The sequence below is a fragment of the Ochlerotatus camptorhynchus genome, unplaced genomic scaffold, assembly GCF_037179485.1.
Source record: "Ochlerotatus camptorhynchus isolate MF236.1 unplaced genomic scaffold, CSIRO-AGI_Acam_v1.1 ptg000392l, whole genome shotgun sequence".
Lineage (NCBI taxonomy): Eukaryota > Metazoa > Arthropoda > Insecta > Diptera > Culicidae > Ochlerotatus > Ochlerotatus camptorhynchus.
Window position 1 is genome coordinate 2,323,630 of NW_027040879.1, and position 22,283 is coordinate 2,345,912.

Below are 22,283 nucleotides of genomic sequence, written 5' to 3' on the forward strand. Positions count from 1 at the left end.
AAACATGTTGCTTAGCGTGAAATTTGTTTCACTCAAATCCGGTGAGGGAAAATTTTACGCCGAACCGCTTTGTTTACGTCTCGACAAATTGTTGCCGCTTCTCCTCCGAGATAATCGCTTACAGTATCGGCTTGAGCCTGCTCCCGCATCATCATCGTCAATGTCTAAGAATTCATCGATCTTCTTCGTTGAGTTGTGATGACCGTCACTGGCACTACCACCACCGGCGATGGCAAATTGGTTGATAGGGTAAAAATTTTCTTTGGCCTAAACGCCCATTGTCGTCCTATTGATCAGAAATCATCTAATAAATCTATGATTTCGGCGTCAACAATAAGCTCCGATCCGTTTTATACGATAGGTAGGTTCAACAGATACTTCACAAAGTATGAATGTTTACACTCTTTGTTCTCAAAAACAAAAGAAGCACTTAGAGCGAATCATTCCATTTTTGCATTCATCCGTATGACGAAGTAAATCCAATGACTTTCCTTTGTATTTGTACGAAATTGAAACTCGTAGGCCGAATTCGGAATCACGAAGCAGTGTTGTATTTTAAACAAAATAAAAACAATTTGCGACTCTTTACCAAATCCAACGGTACATATGGAAAGGTGTTTACCTTAAATTTAGAAGCCATCTGTAGTAGAAACATCTAATTTTGTGTAAAAATCTGTTCGAAAACTAGCAGACCGAAATTTAGACCTAAACCCTAGTGGTGTAGCTGCTAAGATATGCGTTCCTGCCGGTGGAAGATTGTTGTTTTTGTTCACATCGTGCGAGAATTTTTGTGCTCAGGGTTTCCGCCGTATAAGATAATCCAACTTATGTTCGCTTCGGTGGCAGCAAGGTCAGAATGGATGTTATGAATTTGTGTTTTATATGACTACGCACACTGCACCGGTTATCTTTAGAGATGGTTACACGGGTAATGCCCAGTAATCGGAGATTTGTTATTATTTTGGTGGTATTATGGGATGATTAATCTTCTTTAGGCTGACGGAATCACTTTGTTTGGCTTTTAGATGATGTAGGAAAAATTATGTTGGCTATTTAGAGGACGGCAGCAGAGGACTCCGGAACCTTTGTATTGTACCTTTTTGGGAACCTTTGAGAAATTATGCACCGAAGTATAATATTGATCCTTCTAGACAATCAAATGCTGTGCTTTGTGAAACTGTTTGATTTATTATCTGAGTGATGTTTTAGTTAACCTCTATTCAATTTTCGAAAAGAAGTAGATTTCCACGTTGTGGAAAGTTTTTCATTCTTCATCAAGGTTTATTAAAAAAAAAAGTGCGTTGTACTCAAGCCAAAAATGCCAACCCATCACCATTATTTCAGGGAATCATCAGCACCATTGTCTGTTTTTATCATTTACTATCACAAGCAAGGAGTAGCGCTTCAACCCAGTGTAGATGAATTGCGTTTGTTTTGAAAATCTTCGCTGTAGCGTACGAGCGAAATGAACAAATGAGTTCATTATACATCAACGAATATGCGTTGTGTTTGATTATCCAACGCAAAATTGTCAAAATCAGAAGCGATTCTCAAAAGCAAAATAATCGAATTCAAGTTGAGCAAAATGATTATTTTGAATATTGGTGACCCCAGAGCCTGAATCATCGATATTATCATCAATTCAGCATGAGGCAATAATTTGTCATCGATCTGTGTATAAAAACCAACACGGCACGTTCTTCAGCGCTATATTTGTGTAAAATGAAAATAATCATTTCGGATTTCATCCTCAAAATCATCCCCACTAAGATGAAGACGAATATTAATATTGTCAACAACAGAGGCGATAATGAACATTCAGCCACTTAAGAAGAAAACGAATGTGGACGATACTTGATCAAGAAAATGTTGTTATGTCAAATTTCAAATTCATGCAGGTAGTTGGTCCATCTGTTAAAGTTGTCTCCATTTTCGGCTAATTTGACTATAGAATAAATGATTGTTATAAGCACTGATCAACACATTTTATTTTTGCTAAACCTCAAATACCATTCAACTTTACCTAACCTTTATTTACAGAGAGAAACTTCCCGGAATCAATTATCTGCCGTCAAATTCGTTAATTAATTTGCACGCTATTTCTCCATATCCATCCATCCATCCGTGCGGAGTAAATGAACCATTAATTTCCATTAGAACTGATTCTTAAGCGGCGAAAACTTTTCCACTCTCTGTCTCGAGCAAACTCAAAATACTAAAAATAGCAGTCCTTTTATCGTTCCACCAGGCAAAGCTCCCAGATTCCAGCAGTATCCGTCTGCAACCTCAGCAGCCGCCGGGTGAAGTTTCCATCATTGATCAAACAGCATCCGAAACCGCAAAGCTACCGCAAACTGCCGCAGCTCTTTTCCGATCCGAGTATCAGTCTGTTGCAATACTGTCGATAGCGCTCTGCTTCTTTATGTCATTACCTACTACCTGCATCATTCGAGCAACAAACACGTGCTGCTGGCTTGTCACCTACCACCCAGTTACTCTTCTGCTGAGCACTACACCTGGTTGCACACACGTGCAGTCGTTGGCAATTGACGGCAACCGAGAATCAGTGATGCCAGGTTACTCAGAGATCAATTCTGTAAATTAGTAGATTAGAATTTAACATTTTTGCCCAGATACCTTGGGGGTATCCTAGGAAGTATTCGAAAGCACCATCCATTTTTGGTAGTCTGAGTCATAAACTTAGAGAATTTCTGAAACCACCAGCACAGACTCTTGAAAGTTTAAAGTTCCTACAAAATTTGTTCAAATCTTAGATCTTTCAAAAGAAGTATAACTGGGAGGTGTGGGTTCGATTTCCACGAGTAGGCAGTGGATTTTTTCACCATTTTCGCAACATATCTCATCCCCCAAACACAAGTTCTTGCCTTCAAGTATCGTTTCAAACAGTAGAAAAATAGTTTGACTCAACATTAGTTATTTGCCCTTTCAATAAAACGTATAATGTTTAGAAACGTCAAACCATTCGAAAAATATCTTTTCTCCATTGCATGTATGTTGAAAATTCCGAATCGAACATTTGTTTTTACTGTCCTAAATTTCAAATTTAGATATTGGCCTGCATGGCCTAGGATCTCGAGTAACAATTCAGTAACCATTTGGCATCTACTCTGATTTATGATGGTTTTATAACGGCAATGAACAATCCATTGAGTTTAAATGCAGCATTTTAAAGTGTAAAACATTCTTGCTTAGTAATTCAGCTTTATGCTGTTTTAAAAATCTTTTATAATCTGACAAGAAAGTCAAAAACTGTTGTAACGATAGCTTTAAAACCTAATAGCATTTAATAAACATTTCGCCTTTAATTATACTTATAAGACTGCACCCGGCTTAAGCTTCTCGATACCCTACCAACACAGTACCATCCCAAACTGCTCGAATTGATCTTCCAGTGTATAGGCGATCGAGAGAAAAGTTTTTATTTAATTTTCCCACGACGCAATAAAATGAATTTGCCTCACTCAAACGCTATAACGTTTTGTCTTATGGGTTTGATTTAAACGACGCAAATAAATTTGATTGGTTAATCCAAGGTCATGGGACTTGAAAGGATTAACCCAGAACACGTTCAAATCACTTTTGTTGGAGTGCTTAGATTGTTCGGTTCGATTTTTATAAAGCGGAATAAGTTTTGAAATAGTAAAGAAAAGTTTGAATTGGTTAAAGAGTAGACTATACCCGTGAACACTACACGTGGTCCTCAAGACCGAACAATACGTTACCCTGCACTCCCCTTATACGGAGACGCATTTCCTCCGTCCACCTCGTAACAACACCCACCGCATCCTTCGGAAAATTTTAGTACCAAACCGCCGGCAGATTCTAACCTCTCGCCGTCAAGTTCGAGAGAAGGTAAGTCATCAGGCGTTACGCGCGCGGGGTCCCCGCTTAGCCTGGACAACCATCCGTAGTAGATGTAGAGTTTGTCTCGTCGTAGAGGAGCCACTCCGACAGCACCAGCACCGCCGATGAATGGTAAAGGGTTATGAAAACAGGTCAGTGATCACTGCTTAGGACATCTTTGAGCTCATTGATTAGATTAGACTGGTTCAAATAAACCCCGGGTCAGAATTCCAAATGATCGATTAAATTAATTCAAACGTTTGAAATCGCGTTTCGAATAAATGTTCTGGATGAACAATTTGGTTGTGCGCTTCCATGAGAGTAGTTTGCGTTCGTTTTTAATTAAAAATAAAGCTTCTCGTAATTGATTTTGAGTGATTTTGAGTTAGATTATTGGTTGTATGACGTTTCGATTGACTCGCCCGCAGATTGGGAGTTTCAGGCCGGGCAACCCTGAAATAATTTCCGCTTTCGACCTCTGGTAAGGAGTGGCGCTTAAGTCGCTTGCAGGTTTGAAAAGAAACTGAGTATTTCCGGTATTTCGGGGACGGAGCAAGGTAACGCTTGGTTGTTCGTTCGTTGAGAAAAGTTTCGCGTTACACTGTCTTGTTTTAAAAATAAATTTAAAACAGTTTTCAATCCATCCTTAAAAATGTTCTATGATTCAAGCATAAACGTCATTAGCAATTGTTTATTAATGTATTGATAAAATACTTTATAAACGCGTTCTATCATTATAAAAGCAACCATAAAACCATTCGGTTTTTCATTAGATCAAAAAGCATTTATTGTTGCTTTTAAGGCATTTTAAAGTACATCATAAATTCCCCAGTCTCTCTCTTACAAATTGAGCTTAAAAGATGGTTCCTCATAGTTAATAAAAGCCAAATTTATGACAAGGAAATCTCGAAGGATTCGTCTAGGATGTAAAATTCAAGTCGATTTCAGCAAAATTTACTTCTTTAGAAGAACCAGCGTCAACGACTGACCATCTGGCGGAGAAGCGTAAAGTGAACGTGGCTCTTGAATTCATAAAACATTGTCGAAAGTTTAAAAACATACCAGCCTTCTCCAGATCTTGCAAATAGATGACAATCGAAATAACAACCGACAACAAACCACTGAAACTGTTAGTTAGCGGAGATTAGCTGCTTTCCGATCCATAGCAGCGATTTTATTCGGCGAAATAATCAACTCATCAAAAATTTCATTCAAGCGTATATCCCTGCATCGTTCGATGGTGCACTTCTGTAACCATCCGGAAGAAGGGGATCTTTTTTGGGAACAATTGCGCTTCCAGCTGTTCGAAATCCGAAATGTTGTAGAACAGTATCGCAAACTTTCTGAGTAACTGCTCCCAATCCATCGGGAGAAAACCGCCTGGAAGAATCCTGGATCTCACAGCGTAACTATCGAAAGATAAACAAACTTTGACGTTTAACTTTTTGCAGGCTACTTTGCCTCCATAAATGCTGCCATAAATCTGAACGGGTTAGGGTCAAGCATAATGGCCTGTTGTTTTATAGTTGCTTTGTAGTCAATCCTCTGCCAAGAAGGAGGGTTGCTGAAGTCACCACCATCGGTGGTGTCAGCACTGTAGCCTGCAGTTTTTATGCTATGTTTATAGGGTAAATGATGGCTTCGGCAGCCATCGACTGTTTTCGGCAACGACAATTTAAACGTTAATTTCGATGTATTTTCTCACTAAAACACTTCGCTGAATGTATTTAAACGATTCCTTAGTCTTTCAACTTCCATCCTAATACATTTTTACGACTGAGCAAACCTGTTATGCCAGGTGTTTCTGCAAAAGAAACATAAGCACATCAAAATGCTGCTGATTTCGAGTTGCCGATAATAGAACAGCTGGTTTACACGCAGTTTAAACGGAAAGGTTGCCGAAGTAAAAGAGGCTGCCGACTATAGTCACACTCACCTGAGAAGTTTGGAACGCCTTAATAACGTTTTCAAACCGTTTTGGACAGTTTTGTTGATTGGAATGGATAGAATAGCTAGCAGCAGATGAATGTAAACAAACAGACACGTCATATGTGTGCGTGACACTGAGAAAATGCTAATAGAAGTGGGGAAGCTACTTAGATTGACGAGAATACGTAAATTCCCCTATGTGCATTGACGACACGTATGCGTTAAAAAATCTTGTGTGAATAATCATTAATTTAACTTGAATTGTTCATGATTAGCTTGTCTAGTTTAAAAAAAATAATATAATAAATATTTAATTCCTACAAGTACGCGCTTGTTCAACATTTATCACGATTATTTTGCCACGCAACAAATCAAACATCTATGTAAATGGAGCATAATGTCTCAATGTTTGCATCAGCTGTCTTAGATTGGCAGATAATCGAGCCAAAGAACCAACAACTTTGGCTTCAAGCCAAATGTTCGTGGATGACATTTCTGCCACCAGAGTTGATAGTATTTTATAAAACTTAAAATGTTACTTGGGATAGCTTCTGTTGCTATCTTGAGGAGTGATATGCAATCCATGAAAATTTACGAATCCAACCGCCTTTGTTTTGAGCAGAAATCCTGTTTTAAAACCATCGATTTGAAACTCACTACTGTTTGACCCCGGGTAATTCTGCGCCGTCCCAGAAGGGGACATGCCTAAACCCCTGACTGCTAGTCTAAGCCGGTCGGCAGTCGTTGAGGTGCACCAAAGGCCTATTTTGCTCCCAGGTTTCCGGGCGTTGGTGAGGTAGGGAGAGTTTTCGAAATTATTAGACGCCTTACAAAAAGGGTTAATTTAGCCTTCAATTGAATGGTTTTATTGATCCAATGGTGGGCGGTGGGTGACACACTTACTCTTTTTTCGACTTCGGTAACTGAGGTTACACAAGGTTGCCGGGAACTGTCCATCTAGCGCGTGATCGATTGTGGTCGATGCTGGGAGCCAAAGGGAGCTATAGGCAAGCTATAGGTGATCGGGATTACGGGTGGATGTAGCGTGGCCGGGAACGATGGCGGTCTCGAAATGCCAGGCATTGTCGGTGGTAGCTTACTAGGGTTAATAGGCGTCAGCGGCTTAGGCGATGTCGTGATGCTGGGTTACAGGATGGCAGTTTAGAATTCTCTCTGGTTTCACCGCAATAGAGAAACCGGCCGTAGTCGATGTCAAGATACCAATCCTCGTGCCTATCGGCGGCGGTAGTGTGGACTGACGTAGGGGTTCCAGAGCCCAGAACACCACGGACGTTAGCTGTCCCAGAGATTCTAATATAGGACTCCGAATGACACAACTTGGTGGTTGTTTATTCCTTTAAATTTGTCGAAAATCTTAACGGAATCCCTTTATGAAGAACTTTGAGTGGGTTGGTAATAAATTCCGTTATAATTGCTTATCTTTTGATAAGATACCCGTATTTCGTCTACTACTTGCAGACTTCATCAGTGCCAAGCACTCAACACCACTTGTTGTTTATTAATTTATTTGATAAGGCTCGAAAGAATTAACTTTACAGAGCCGAGGATTCTTGATAACTATACAATACATCTTAAAATTATAATCAAAAGGTACAACACAATAAACACTTTATCTTCCGCTATCCAAAAAGCCTCCTCCTCCATCAGAACTGGAGCCACTTCCAGTGGTTTCATTGTATGGCGGGGGTCAGAACGCTTCCATTGCTACAATGGACGCAAAACATGGTCAGCACTCACACACTCATCACTAAACGGTTGCTTTCCAAAGTCGACGACGCATCGACCGAAAGAACTGCTGATGAAGAACAATGAGGAGGACCACACAATGGTTGCTGCCGAGAAAACAGATGATCGCGTGGCACACATCTAGAGTTGCCTGCTTTTGTCGACAGCCGAGTGAGCACTGACAACTTGGTGGTGGCCGTGTTAAAAAATAAAGCCCAGTATCACCGCCTCATAGGCTCTTCCCACACTATTCCCCAAAAGTGCACGTCTTTGAATACGAACCAAACTAGCTCATCCACCATCCAGCAACTTTCTTTCGTCATGCGTTTTACTCCATCCGTTGCTCCATCGTAGCCACTTCATTATGGGAGTCCAATCACGACCCGTAACCCATTCCTTGCGTTTGACGTTTAGACACTACCGCCATCTGTTGAGTGAACTGCCCGTGACACAGTACACAACAGATGGCAGTGGTGTTTAAGTTACTATTTTTTTTTCAGTGAAACCACAGACAAACAGACATAACACATTTAATATCGCTCACTGTAAAACATCGTCGCTAAAACATTACCGCCATCTGTTGGGTACACTGTGGTGGGTAATACGCTGAACAGATGGTGGTAGTGTGTAAACGTCAAACGCAAGGGAATTGACTATGCGCGCCACAGGTGGCGGTACTACCAACTACGATACTTTTAAATTGACCGTTCAATTCTTGTTCGATGAAAAACTTGCGAGTGTTATGTCTGTTTGTCTGTGGTGAAACATACAAGGGACTTCTGAATAATTTTCATATAGAATTTCAAGAATGGTAATTGAGCGAACTTGTAGATCCTGCCGGTCTGTGGGAGATTATGAGTGTGAATTGAATTGGAAGAACTTTCACTTCACTTCGCATTTCAAGCCTACTGCATATCGCACATTAGTTTATTGCGTGCTCTCAACTTAGTGTTCTAGTTGCACTTCCACAGTTATTAATTGAGAGCTTTCGATGCCTGTACCATTTTTGCATTGGTATAATTGTGTGGCAAGTCCAATCATACTTCTATGCCCAGGGAAGTCGAGAAATTTTCCAACCCGAAAAATTCCTAGACCGGACCGGGAATTGGACCCAGCCACCTCCAGCATGGTCTTGCTTTATAGCTGCGCCTTTACCGACTGAGCTAAGGGAGGCCCCACTTATCTACATCTGGTATATTTCTCAAAACAATAGAAACCAAAATTTATTTAAGAAATTGCTTTGTCTTTCTAAACTGCTGCAGATTTCCATGAGCATTTGGAAAATTACAAAAGAAGAAGATCTTTTCACGAGTGAAATCAATATTATTGTCGATGCAGGATTCGATGAGCTGGTCACCCTGTCAACCGACGTTTCCAAAGGCTGTTAAAGCGCCACTGCAATAATATTGACAGACGTCAACGCTGGTGGCTCGAGCTGTCAACGGCAGCGACAGGGAAACGGGGAAGAATATTTCTTTTTGGATAAAAGTTCGCGGCGTGGTCGGTAGTGTTTCTTACCGCTAAAGTTAAAATTATGTTGCTATTATATTACTTATATTAGGGAGTGCTGGAGTCTATTACAATCTAGTAAAAGAGGACCTAGAAGCTAACCTAAAACTTAAAGCGCAGGGAGAGGCCCTACGCTGCAAAGAATCACCAAATTTTGAAGCAAACGTTAAAGCAAAAGGCTTTCAGAAAAGATTCTCTGACCTTTCCCCCACAATTATCGTGGTGTTCTTAGATACTCGAATAAACGTTGTTAAATATTAAAAACCGAGAATTCCAACATGAAAATTTAGGAGCCACCCTAGAAATATTTGGTAGGTTGAAATGCAACACCAAGGCGTTTAAGGTGTCTTTAGATATTTAAGGATTTTTTGGATGCAGTAGCAGGAGGGCGCAAAGGATGACTATTGAATGGACTGGCCATCAAAAATAAAAGTTCTAATTTTCCACGGGCCAACCTCTAGATTTGTGCCTTTATATGAGAAAACCATTCTCTAAAAGTTTTAGCTGATTTGGTTGTAGGATGAGCTGGCGCTTGTATTTTAATTTTGTATAGAGATTTTGGATAAAATACATGAAAAAACTACACTCCAACACAACTCTATCGATCATAAAAAAAAGTTTGCTTATTCAGATTTTCAAAACATGTAGCAACTTTGCTGAAGACAGAGATCTTCAATTTGGCTCGATCCCTACTAATCACAAGAAGAACTTTATTTTTACTCTGGCATCACCCTTGCATTCAATTCCCAACGAAATTGTTCACTACTGAACAACTTTACTGAAGGCAGAAAACTTCTATCTGGTATCGATCTAGAGTTATTACATGGAGATCTTTATTTGCACTGTTCACTACTGAACGGTTCCCATCCGTTTGAACAACATTGCTAGAAACAGGAAGCTTATATCTGGTCTTGATCCTGAGTTATCACAAGAAGATCTTTTTTTGTACTCTGACGCCACCTAGTGAGTCAATTCTTAGATAAAAAAAAAATCACTGTTGAACCCGGTTTATTCATTTTATCAACTTTGCTGAAGACAGAAAACTTCTATCTGGTCTCAAACCTGAGTTATCACAAGAAGAACTTTATGTGTACTTAGGGGCTGCTTTGCGAGCTGCTTTGTGAAGAGCTTTGCTGAAGAAAGGAAGCTTTCTATCTGGGTTTGATCATGATGTATTTCAAGAATAACTCTATTTGCACTCTGGCGCCACCCAGTGTTCACTACTGAACGGGTCTCATCCATTTTATCAACTTTGCTCAAGACAGAAAACTTCTATCTGGTCTTGATTTTGATTTACCTCAAGAAGAACTCTATTTATACTCTTATGCCACCCAGTGAGTCAATTCCCAACTTAACTGTTCACTACTGAACGAGTCTCGATAATTTGAACAACTTTGCTCAAGATGGAAATCTTCTATCTGGTCTTGATCTCTAGTTATCACTAGAATAACTTTATGTATACTCTGGCGCTGCCTTTAAGGTCAATTTTCAACTAAATCTCTCATTACTGAAGGTTTCTTGTTCATTTTAACAACTTTTCTGAAGAAAGGAAACTTCTATCTGGCCTATCCAGAGCTACTAATGGAAGAATATTATTTGTACTGTGGCGCCACTTAGCGAATCAATTCTGAACTAAACTATCTACTGCCAGACTGGTATTCAAGAACTAACTGAAATTGAACACCATGTCGCGACTACTCGTGCAATTTTCTTTTTTTTTACGCGTCTGCTGGAAGGTTAACTAGGGTTACGGGATGTAATGTTAGCGTAGCCCCTTACTTCCGGCTATCATGCAAATAGCTCATTCATTCAGCAATAACAAATTTAGAACCAGTGATGGGAAAAATCAAAAAAATCCAAAATCAGAAGCGGCCGAAAATCACTGCTGATCTTGAGATCAGCAAAATCGACAACAGAAATCACAAAGCAGAAAATCAAGACTGATTTTAAACTTAGCTGATTTTGAGGTAACAAAATCACCGTATGGAAAATCAATACCTTGGCATTACAGTCGAAGTAAAAAACAGCGCCATTTTGGAATCAAAGATGGCGGAACAAAATCCAATATGGCGGCCTCCGGACAGCGAATATTCATTTCAATCCATGCAATATCACTCTTATTGTAAATTTAGAAGATATAACGCTATTTGCGCTTTATAACTATGGACCGAACATTAGGGACGTAATTTTTAGACGTGTTCCTAATTATGACCTACGAACTTTATTTAATATTTTTGTTTTGGTATTGCTCAAATCATTCAAATTGCCAAATGCCAGTTTGGTTAAACATAGCGGATCGTTTCTTATCCTTTCACCCCACTGAAAAATCCTGTAGGCAAATGGTTAATCTTTGTGTGACAGGACGGGTCGTCACGGTACACACGCTATTTCTAAAAAAAAAACCCAAATTTGATTAAGATCTACTCATATCCGTCAAAAGTAGGGTACTCCAAATTGAGTAAACAAAGTTGGGACTGAAAAAATGACAAATGGAAAACATTGACCTGAATCTGCACGATGTTGTTCATTTGTCATCTTGTCAGTTCCAAATTTGTTTGCTCAATTTAGGGTAGCCCTATTTTTCATGGATATGAGTAGCTTCTTGGAACATTTGAGTTGTTTAGAAATAGCGTGCAATCAATATTGGCACCAAATTCAAACTTCACGGCAAATGAAACTGACTCATATTTGAGTACCGTTCACTAAAATTCGCAAAAGTTTAGGTCACTCATAGAATGAGTAAATCAGTGTTCACTCGGCTGTTGACAAAAGCAGGCCACTCTCGATGTGTGCCACGCGATCGTCTGTTTTCTCGGCAGCAACCATTGTGTGGTCCTCCTCATTGTTCTTCATCAGCAGTTCTTTCGGTCGATGCGTCGTCGACTTTGGAAAGCAACCGTTTAGTGATGAGTGTGTGAGTGCTGACCACGTTTTGCGTCCATTGCTGCAATGGAAGCGTTCTGACCCCCGTTGGCGTGACTGTCATACAATGAAACCACTGGAAGCGGCTCCAGTTCTGATGGAGGAGGAGGCTTTTTGGATAGCGGAAGATAAAGTGTTTATTGTGTTGTACCTTTTGACTATAATTTTAAGATGTATTGTATAGTGATCAAGAATCCTCGGCTCTGTAAAGTTAATTCGTTTGAGCCTTATCAAATAAATTAATAAACAAAAAAAAAATAGAATTAGTAAATGTTTATCAATGTGACATTTACTCATATTTGTGTAAAAATTTATGTAAGGGAAATGGATCTTATGTCGGCCTAAATGCCCCTATTTTGGGCACATACATAAATTCAGCAATCGACTAATAGCGACCAAAAATATGCATTACTACCGTCCAATGACGCGTTCATCTAGATAAAATTGATAAATAGCAGATTTGTAGAGATGGTCCCAATATTAGATCCATAGGCCAAAATTTGAGCCATTTCCCCTATGAGTCAGATTCCTTTACCGTGTAGGCCCTTCGAAACACTATCAAGCCGTACAATGCATTAGATCCTAAGTAACAATTATCGATTCTCTGCTTCAACTTTCCCTTTCGTTTATAACATCACTACAAACCCGTTTCTTGCCGTGTCTGCCGTACGAGATGCTAGATAAAAGCTTCTTTTATCGAACTATGTGTTGAAAATAACTGGAAGTGTCTATATAAAGATAAAATCTACGAAGAAAATCTGTAAATGTTGCTTGCTATCACTTGACATGACAATTCGGTACAGGTGTGGTCGTGCGTGAGATGATCTATTTGGCTTTTATTTTGATTCTAAAAGCATCGTGATTTATGTTATCTGGATCGACCGGAATTAAACCATATGTCTTTCATCTTCATCAGTTCTCACGCGAGACGTGAAAGTGACGTCAACAATGTGATATGAATGATAAGGAGTGAAAAAGAAGTATGATTTTACATGCCGAACCTTTGTAGATTGAGGTTTATCATCGATAGTAAAATCGATGCATCAATTTGTTAATTAAATTTGAGTACAGTAGACCGAAATTACATCCACGCACATGGAAAGTTTTCTTGTTAAAATGGTGAGTTTTACATAATATCTAAATAATAAGAATTTCTGAACTTGCATGTTGACAGTGAAATATCGACTGCAGCACAATTATTAGATAAGATACGGCATAAAATTTAATTGTAGGCTTCATATTAGACCGGGGTTAGGGACATATACCCTATATCGGTAAACCTGGTTTAAGATTTAAGCGGATGTGAATAACGGCATCCGCTAACTGAAATGCATTTAAAATGCATCAATGTTCATCCTCGTGTTAATGCCCTGGGTCGTGCGCAAATTTGACAGATAAATGTCCTTTAAAGAAAACTTCTTTCAGTTAGTGGACTTTCAGTTATATTGTTTTCTATATCAAAAATTTATTCAATATTGAGTCAATAAGTGCCGTTTCCGTTTACAGTAGCAATTGGAAAAGATGTTATCGTCGTTATAATTGTTTCACTTCTTCTAAATTTTATCGTTTTCTCCCAAGTTACACCAAGGATGCATTCTTGCAGAGCTTGCCCCGTATCTCCCCCCCCCCCTTCCTTTCCACCCACTGTAATGGTAAAGTTACACAATTTCCATTAATGAGTTCCTACCAGCGCAACTTCCAATATCCGTTGTTCGACGCAAAATCAATAGCTTAATTTACCGCTTGAAGGGATTCGGTCTGCAGCTCCGCTGAACCGAGCCAAGACAAATCGATCGCCGACGCCACCATCAACCATTAATTTATTTATCCACTATCGCACACTTACAGGAATGACAAAAAAAAACTGAAACACTGTAACTGGTTGGACGAGATGTCACATCATCCGTGCCCGCCTAGCTTCGTTTTTGTAGCTGACTGCTATCTACACTCAAACGCTGACTGGTGGAATGAGACGCGGGGACGTCGCGTCACGATACCATTTCCATATTATCTCCTAGCGCGGTTATCCGTCATGAACTTTTCCTCCTTTCTTCGACACCCGTACGTCAAACACTCTCACTTCACCACTTCGGGCTATTTTGCTGATAACAACAGAAACACACAAAACATCCCCCTTCCTCGTTTTGCAAGGATGTAACCCCACCGATATTACTCTTCTTATTATTATTCTTCTTCGTCTGCTTCTGCTAACTTTTCCGACACCGACAGAGGGCGCCAATCCACTTTTCCGTTTTCCTCTTTACTTTTTGATCTCACTACCAGAGCGGACGGTAATGTCAACGGTTGCTTCCTGACGTTCGGTTCACTGTCTTCTTTTTATTGATGGGATTCTTCCGATCTGGACAGTCCGTATTCCATTATTACTATCCAAATTCTCAACACCGCCCGCACCGGCAACGACGACACCGGGTGTTGAATGATTTGTTACTGTGTGTAGGTGTGTATCTGTGTGCGGGAGCAAAGTAAACAGCAGGAAAATGAAGGAAACTCAACTTTTGACGTCACGGCAGCGACGCGACGCTGTGAACGGGAGGAATTTTCCTAAACTTGAAATTGATGGTTATATTAATACGAGCTTTAAGGGGTCTGGCAGTGACATTTGGTTGAGGCGGTGCGTTTAAAGCTTTTACTTTGACATTTATTTATAGAATGTGGCTATTGTTTTTCACGGAAGTCATCGTAGCTTGATGGTTCATGTTTCGGAGACCAAAAGTGAAACAATTTATTTTGTTTTCTCGCAACTCAGTGTTTGAACTTTCTGGCTCAGAACGCAATTTAATTTGATTATCCCGTTGCCATTAATAGCTGCACACCAAAATAGCTCACTAAATGTGAAAACACGACCACCAACGAACGAACGAAACTTGAAACAAATTGATCTATTTTGAAAGAAATATGATTCATATTTTAATTTTATCGAGAACTTTCAAGGTTTTCGTGGAATTTTACATAAGAGAAACAATTCCAATAAACTAATCACATTTCACCATGGTGTTTATTTTTATTTTTGCCTTCATAATCATAAGGACCTAACTGCGAGGATCGATTCTCTTCATCGATTTTTATTTCCTCTCTGAATTACTGCAGTTTAGAGAAGGCTAGCAAAAGCAATAACGATTATGGCTTCATGGTAAAGTATGGGAACGCAGTACACGAAGAATTTACCCACACATTCAACATCGACGATCTCTAAGTTGATTCTGACCTGGATACTGCGCACTCAATCGGTCATATTTTGTAAAACTGCTTGAAAATTTTCTCAATTCTTTCTCTTTTTGAAACGTTCCTTATGACCGACAGTGCCATTTTGCATCTTCATATCGCCATTTTGAATCCAGCCTTATTTTTGAAAAGGGCATACAGAAAAATATCAAGCTTATCTTCAGAAAATTTTTACTCGAAAACTGTTTGCCTGATCGGTTTGGTGTCTTCGGCAATATAGGAGATAATGGGTGAGACTATTTGAACAAAATATGCACTCTTAAAAAATTACCCAACTTTTTTTCAATTTCAAATAAAATCTTAAAACAATTTTTCTCAAAAAAAGATTTTTGATATTTTTTATTTGTTGATATGTTTTAGGGGACGAAAAATGCCATATATTGCACTATAGGTCAAGATGGAGAAATGATGGACAAAAAAGTTATGATTTAAAAAAAACTCAAGTTTTTGAAAAAAAAAAAATATCTAAAACTTGGTCTAATTACTTTTTTGACTTTACATAATGAAAGTAAAACCGAATTTACAATAAAAAAGCACCTGGGTAAAATGTAGCCAAGTCACACCGTTTTCGAGATGTAGCGCTTTGAAAGTAGAAAATTTAGTCGATTGTTGAATTTCTTTATGGGCCCAAATTAGAGGCTTTAGGCCAACATTACATCCATTTCCCCTACTTCTTCTTCAGTTGAATCTCGCCGCATAGCATAAGTGAATCAGTTTTTGGCCCATGAGGTTCCCTACTCGAGCAAATTTTCGGAAGGCCTGGCCAATCAAAAATGTGTGGGCCCTACGGGAACACTTTAGAGCAGTGATTTCAATCGAAAGATTTGAAGAAGACTGGACAAAAGTGGCATGAATTATCGCCAAGGAATCTGTGCTGAAGCTCATAGGCAGCGTCAGATCAAAAGTTCACTGCTTGGCTAAAGATTAAAGGAACTGTGGACCTGTGAATTATTTTTAAATTTATACAGTGATGTTTTAAATTAATTAATTCAGTCACTTCTTATGTCGATTAGCACGTTGTGAATTTTTATAATTTGGAGCTGTTCATGTAAGCACTTTAAGAGAGAAGGGGGGGGGGGGCAAGTGAGTTCAGAATGAATCCAAATGCTTGTCAAAAAGCAGCCAAGTGAAACTGTCAAAGTGCACTCGGCATAAAAATATGCCATCAAAAATTCGAAGTGGCAAGGCAAAACAACCATAATAACGGACATTTGTGGATTCTATCAACCTTGGCCATAAACATTAGGAAGCAGGGTAAATTTTTATATACGACGTGGGAAACTGTCATAATACATTTTCGTTTGAGAAACTTGGATCGTAAAAGTGGGTAATTTCGGAAGTCAACAGTTCTTACGTGAGTCATGCATTTTCTAGACCGTTTGCTTTTATTGCGACTGATTTCTATGTCACACTGGTTTGGAAGAAAGGGCAACAATCATGAAAATTTTAATTTTCAAGCAAGTAGGCTCCCAAAGTTGGCAAGTGATTCCAAACAATGCATCATGATTGTCTATGCAGGAGGAATATGGGTTTAACATATCTCAAAAGAACTCCTCACGTAGTTTATGAACAGCCCTAGTACATTGATAGTATGATGACAGTTAATTAAGCCTTTTAATGGAATGCACTAAAAAGAGCCTTATGTTCTGATATACTTGAATGCTAAACAATGACTGATGCACAAATTTCATCCATCTCTTGCAGACCTCCATAGGGCTTGACATTGGGGAAGTCTGCGATCTAGGTGGAATTGTTTTCTCGTGAATGTTAACGATGACTATGAAAACATAAAATGGAACATAGTTGAAGATGCTAATTTCAAATAACAGACTGTAGTGGTAATTTTTATACGATAGATGGAGTAGATGAAAGCATAGAGTTGATAGTTCCGTTAGAGTACGGCAGTGTGAAGATTGTATATAGATATTAGAATAGCGAACTAGGACAACTTTTAAGGAAGGTACAAATCGGTTTTTTCATCTCTCTTTACCAAACTCCCCCTTTGGAGAGGGATGGTGAGGGGTGTCCCCCCCCCGCCACCGCTGGCAAAAAGAGATGAAAACCGACCCGTTCAAGTACCAACTGTGTGTTTGAAACAGTTCTACCGATTTTTACCGCACTTCAATTGTTATTTGAAGGAAGGCATCCAGTCGTAGGTTTGGTAGGCAACACCTACCCCACCCGTGTCCCCTCGAGATCGTCAAGTCGACGATGACAGGAGCACATATCGTGGTAGGGGTAAACAATAGTTGCAATTTCCAAACCTACGACTGGATGCCTTCCTTCAAATAACAATTGAAGTGCGGTAAAAATCGGTAGAACTGTTTCAAACACACAGTTGGTACTTGAACGGGTCGGTTTTCATCTCTTTTTGCCAGTGGTGGCGGGGGGGGACACCCCTCACCATCCCTCTCCAAAGGGGGAGTTTGGTAAAGAGAGATGAAAAAACCGATTTGTACCTTCCTTAAAAGTTGTCCTAGTTCGCTATTCTAATATCTATATACAATCTTCACACTGCCGTACTCTAACGGAACTATCAACTCTATGCTTTCATCTACTCCATCTATCGTATAAAAATTACCACTACAGTCTGTTATTTGAAATTAGCATCTTCAACTATGTAAATCGTTGACTTCACGTAGAAGTAATACTAAAAACATATAGTCAAAGTATAAAATGGAATTTAAATAAATTTCTCCTTTTAGTCCAATTGCTCAATTTATATGTTATGTTTATAAATTTATTTTCAAGACAAAAATCTAGATCTTTGAAATATGTTGTGGATTTTTCACTACTTTAGACTCCTGTGTAAAAAATGATTGCACAGTAATATTTTCGCACAGGCCAAAAAAATTGTATAAATCAACAGCAGCAGCAGCTTTAGAACAGTACTGGACAGATGTACTAATGAATTCGAGCACAAGAAAACATTAGATGCTCAATTTTTTTTAAATTTTTCGACCAGTGCGAAAATACTACTATGTACTAATGGGTAGGTCACTCGGCAAAACAATCTTGGGTCAACATTTTTCTCAGTGTGCCTCAGGTGTGCCGATTGTGCCGGTCATAGAGCAAGATGCGATTTTCGGTAAAATACGAATATTATGGTATATTTGGCAACCCGGTATTTCTGACAGCTTGAATGTTTCGGTTTGCAATCGCAAGGATAACATCGGTCTAGCGACAACCAAGGAGGAATGCTGACGAGATGGACAATGAGCGGTCTCAGTCGTCCAACAGGACATAACAAAGAAAAAAAACCCGGGGAGCAGCTGGAAGTGTCTTCGCATCGAAAACCATTGGATGCGATAATTGAGCGGTCCGGAAAATGTCGAATATCGTGCTCGAAAAGGATTCCTTCTACCGACGAATAAAACGCCTCTGCGCCAACTGAAGGAACCAGAGTTTTCCCATGATGATTCGCTGCAGAAGGTGGATTGCATTCTGACGGCGGTTGGCGTAGACGAGGAAATCATCTACAGCAAATCCACCTCGCTGCAGACCTGGCTACATGGGATACAAGCTGACCAATACGATTACGGTGCTGTGCGAAAAGTACATCTTTTTCCTGACCAACAAGAAGAAGATCGACTTCTTGAAGCAGATCGAGAAGGACGGTGAGGAGGGCATTCCGAAGCTGTTGGTTCGGGATAAGAAAGACGAGGACAAGACCAATTTTGAAAAGCTGCTGGAGACAATCAAGGGATCCAAGTTGGGCGTTTTCTCCAAGGACAACCTCCCGGGTGAATTCTGTGAATCGTGGCGAGCCTTCGTCAAGGATAAGAGCTTCGACATGGTGGACATCAACGTCCCAATTAAAAGGTACGTCTCCGGTGTGGATACGAACAAGGTGGACATGTGCTACCCGGTGATTATCCAGTCGGGTGACAATTACAGCTTGAAATGCATTCAACGACAAGAACTATCTGCACTTCGGATCGATCATCTGTGCTCTGGGTGCGCGTTACAAGTCCTATTGCTTCAATGACCGAACGTTGCTGGTCAATCCAACGAAAACGATTCAGAAGCACTGCATCTTTCTGTTAAAAACAATTTTATGTTGAGGCAACGGCTTGGGAGTGGTAGGATGTGGCAGCAAATCACCAGCACTCGGTCGATTGGTCATCTACCAAACCAAATTCACTTGAACAATACCGAACTACTTTTCACGACACAATCTCACAGAATTTGTAGTGCTTCCACTCAACCTAATTAAAATCGAAAAATTCTAATTTAAACAGAAATCTCACTTCAAATTTACATACAGCGCATCGGTGGTAAGGCCACAGTTGTTACCCTTCACCGCCATCAAAGCATATCCATCGTTGCCCCAGTAGTTGGACCAGGAGTTCTTGATTAGCCAGTAATCTTCTCCTTTGAGTTTTCCGTATCTAACCGCCACCACTGCCCGATCCAATCCATCCCAATTGTTCTTGCATTCCAATTCATAGTACACTCTATTTGCTTAGTAGCTGAAAGACTCGATAGCAATCGACAGCCCTCGAAAGCCTACATTTCAAATTTAAATGTGAATCGAGAAGTGAATCGCTGGTCTGAGTTCCGAGTTCCTCTAGTATATTCAATTAGAATATGTTTCTGAAATACACAGTCAAACAGCACATAATGCTGTGAACAACTTCAATGACAGCTATCCAGCAGTGCTCCCATTTTGTCTAAAGAACAATCCAATGCCTACGAGATTGTGCCGGTGGATGTGCCCAAGCTGTGCCGAATCTACTTTCGGAACTCTGTGCAGAGTGATTTACCCCTTGCTATGTACTTATTTTTAGCGTGGGTTTATCAGGTGCAAAATCTGCAATATCTTAATCGGAAATAAATAAGTGACAAAAGGGTCAATTGATCCGTATGTATGATGGTACGACATTTACTTAATTGGCTCGAAATGTTTCCATGGACTGTATGTAACTGAAATCTCATTGGATATTTGAAAGATATTATGAGCTTATTTCTTATATCGAAGAGTATTTTTTACTATTGGAAGCTTCTCGATATGTTTTTATTTTTTTTTTTAATGAAGTAACGTTACCACATCTCTGTTTTATTTTAGACAAGCAAAGAGAAGATTTTGACCTACGCTTGTATACACACCAGACTAATTCTCGTTCGATTTGTCAAATTATCAACACCATCAACACGATCTACGAAGCATGGCGGGCAGTAATCATTCGTTGAATTCCTCTTTACAAAGTTGTGCAAAATGACATAAGCTTTCACAATTTTGTCAACCGAGTCTGGAAGCATACACACATAGAAATTATCACCGACTTCGGTAATTTTTACTGAAATCTGAACAGCTGAACTTTTCGGTAAAATTTATGCAATTCAATTCAATTGCTTTGCAGCTACTTTGAAACTAAATCTCCGCAAAAATAACAAGATTTGATCATTTAAACAAGGTTGAACATGTTTTGATATTATTTTCAAATTCAATAGCCTGTAAAACTAAGGTCAAAATTTTACCGAACGTTAAGCTGTTCTGATTTCGGTAAAATTTACCGAACACGGAAACAAAATCTTAGTGTGTAACTAACGTGTTCTTCAAAATTCTCCACCTCGCCACTAGAATTCCAAAGCTGTTTTCAATGGTCCTTCAGGCTCTGCACAGTCGTTGATTGAAGTTGTCTTGAATTGGAGGTAGGTCAACACCTGGATATGACCGGATAAAGTTATTCTTAAGAGGAAATGCTGCATCCCCAACAATGAAATACAGCATCACTTCATTTGAGCCTGGCAACTTGCCCGGTGGTGGCAAATCCAACTCGCCATTTACCAATCGCCTCCCAAATTCAGAATGTTTGGACTTTTTTAAATACTAAATCTTCTACAAAAACAAATAATCAAAACGAGATTATGCTACTGTCAAAACGCAGCGTGTGACGCATGATTGTGCGCAAGCGTTGCGTCAATGTGTCCGTCAGAATTTTTAGTACATGACGGATGCGTTGACGCTGACGGTGACGGTGACGGTGACGGACTATTCTGAGTGGCCCTTAAGATTTGAGTTTCAGAGTGCCATGATTTTTCGTATGTCAACAAACAAAGATATTGGCATTTGAATGCAATGGCCATTTCGTAGTATTCGGAGATGTGAAAGCGGACAATACGATGTTGACAATTTGACGTTCATGAAGGTACTAACCGATGTGGACGAAGAGCTGCAATAGCATGAATCCACAGGAATAACAAATTCTCTAGTATTAAGTTAGGAGTGGTGTGTTCATGGGAGACATCATTTTTTTACAAACAAAATAAAATGTCACGAAACTCTATTGAGTTTAAGAGACACTATTGATGTGCGAAATAACCAATAAGATTGACAATCAAATAATGTCATGTTCGTCCGTGAGATTGAGCTATTGGAAAATTATTCAGAATTCGCTAACCTGACAGCACTTTTTACACACATCAAAACTGTTTTCAACATTCTGTTCAAGGAATTTAATCTTAGTTCTTTGGGGGCGACCCCGGCGTAGTGGTTAGCATCCATACCTCTCACGCCAAAGACACGAGTTCAAATCTCACCCCCGGACAAGTCACGAATGACCCAAGAGCGTTAAAGTGACTATAATTAAAAAAAAAAAAGATCTTAGTTCTTTAGTTTTGACATTCCGATGTGCAGTTAGGTATGCCAGTAAGGATAATTAAATGATTTCACTTTTCGAAAGACAACTAGTTCAAAATTCTACATTTGTTATGTGCTAATAGCTTTCTCTTTAAATAAATTTCTCACTGAAAATGATATTTTCAGAGCTTCAAATTATTGACTGCCTAGGCTGAGTGCACTGCACTATTCAATCCATTGCTCTGTGCAGACCGTTTGTACCAAACGGTAAAGGACGAGGCAATGAAAGAGCCAACAAAAACATTCAGTCGCTCACGAGCAGGCGATGCACACCGCTTGCTTTCGCTCACACAGCATGTAATTGAGGCATTTTCCCATAGAAAATGTACGCTCAGTCATTCAAAACAAATATTGGGTACCATCACGGCAGAATAAACGTGTTGACTGAGCTACTGACTGAGTGCTCGGCTGTCAGTGACTCGTTTAC

The 22,283-nt window shown here is 39.5% G+C and overlaps 1 protein-coding gene across 6 annotated transcripts in view; it reads right to left on the bottom strand.

Annotated features, from left to right (window-relative positions):
- Window positions 1–22,283, bottom strand: part of Pde11 (Phosphodiesterase 11) — a 439,247-nt gene that overhangs the window by 199,667 nt on the left and 217,297 nt on the right. Inside the window, exon 1 of one of the 6 annotated variants that reach the window (XM_065233206.1) lies at window positions 13,711–14,818. The exons of 3 other annotated variants lie outside the window; for them this stretch is intronic. The gene's annotated coding sequence lies outside the window, so the exon portion shown is untranslated. Of the gene's footprint in view, window positions 1–13,710; window positions 14,819–22,283 lie in introns of those variants that run through there. 2 more of the 6 variants (XM_065233207.1, XM_065233211.1) reach the window with 2 other exon arrangements.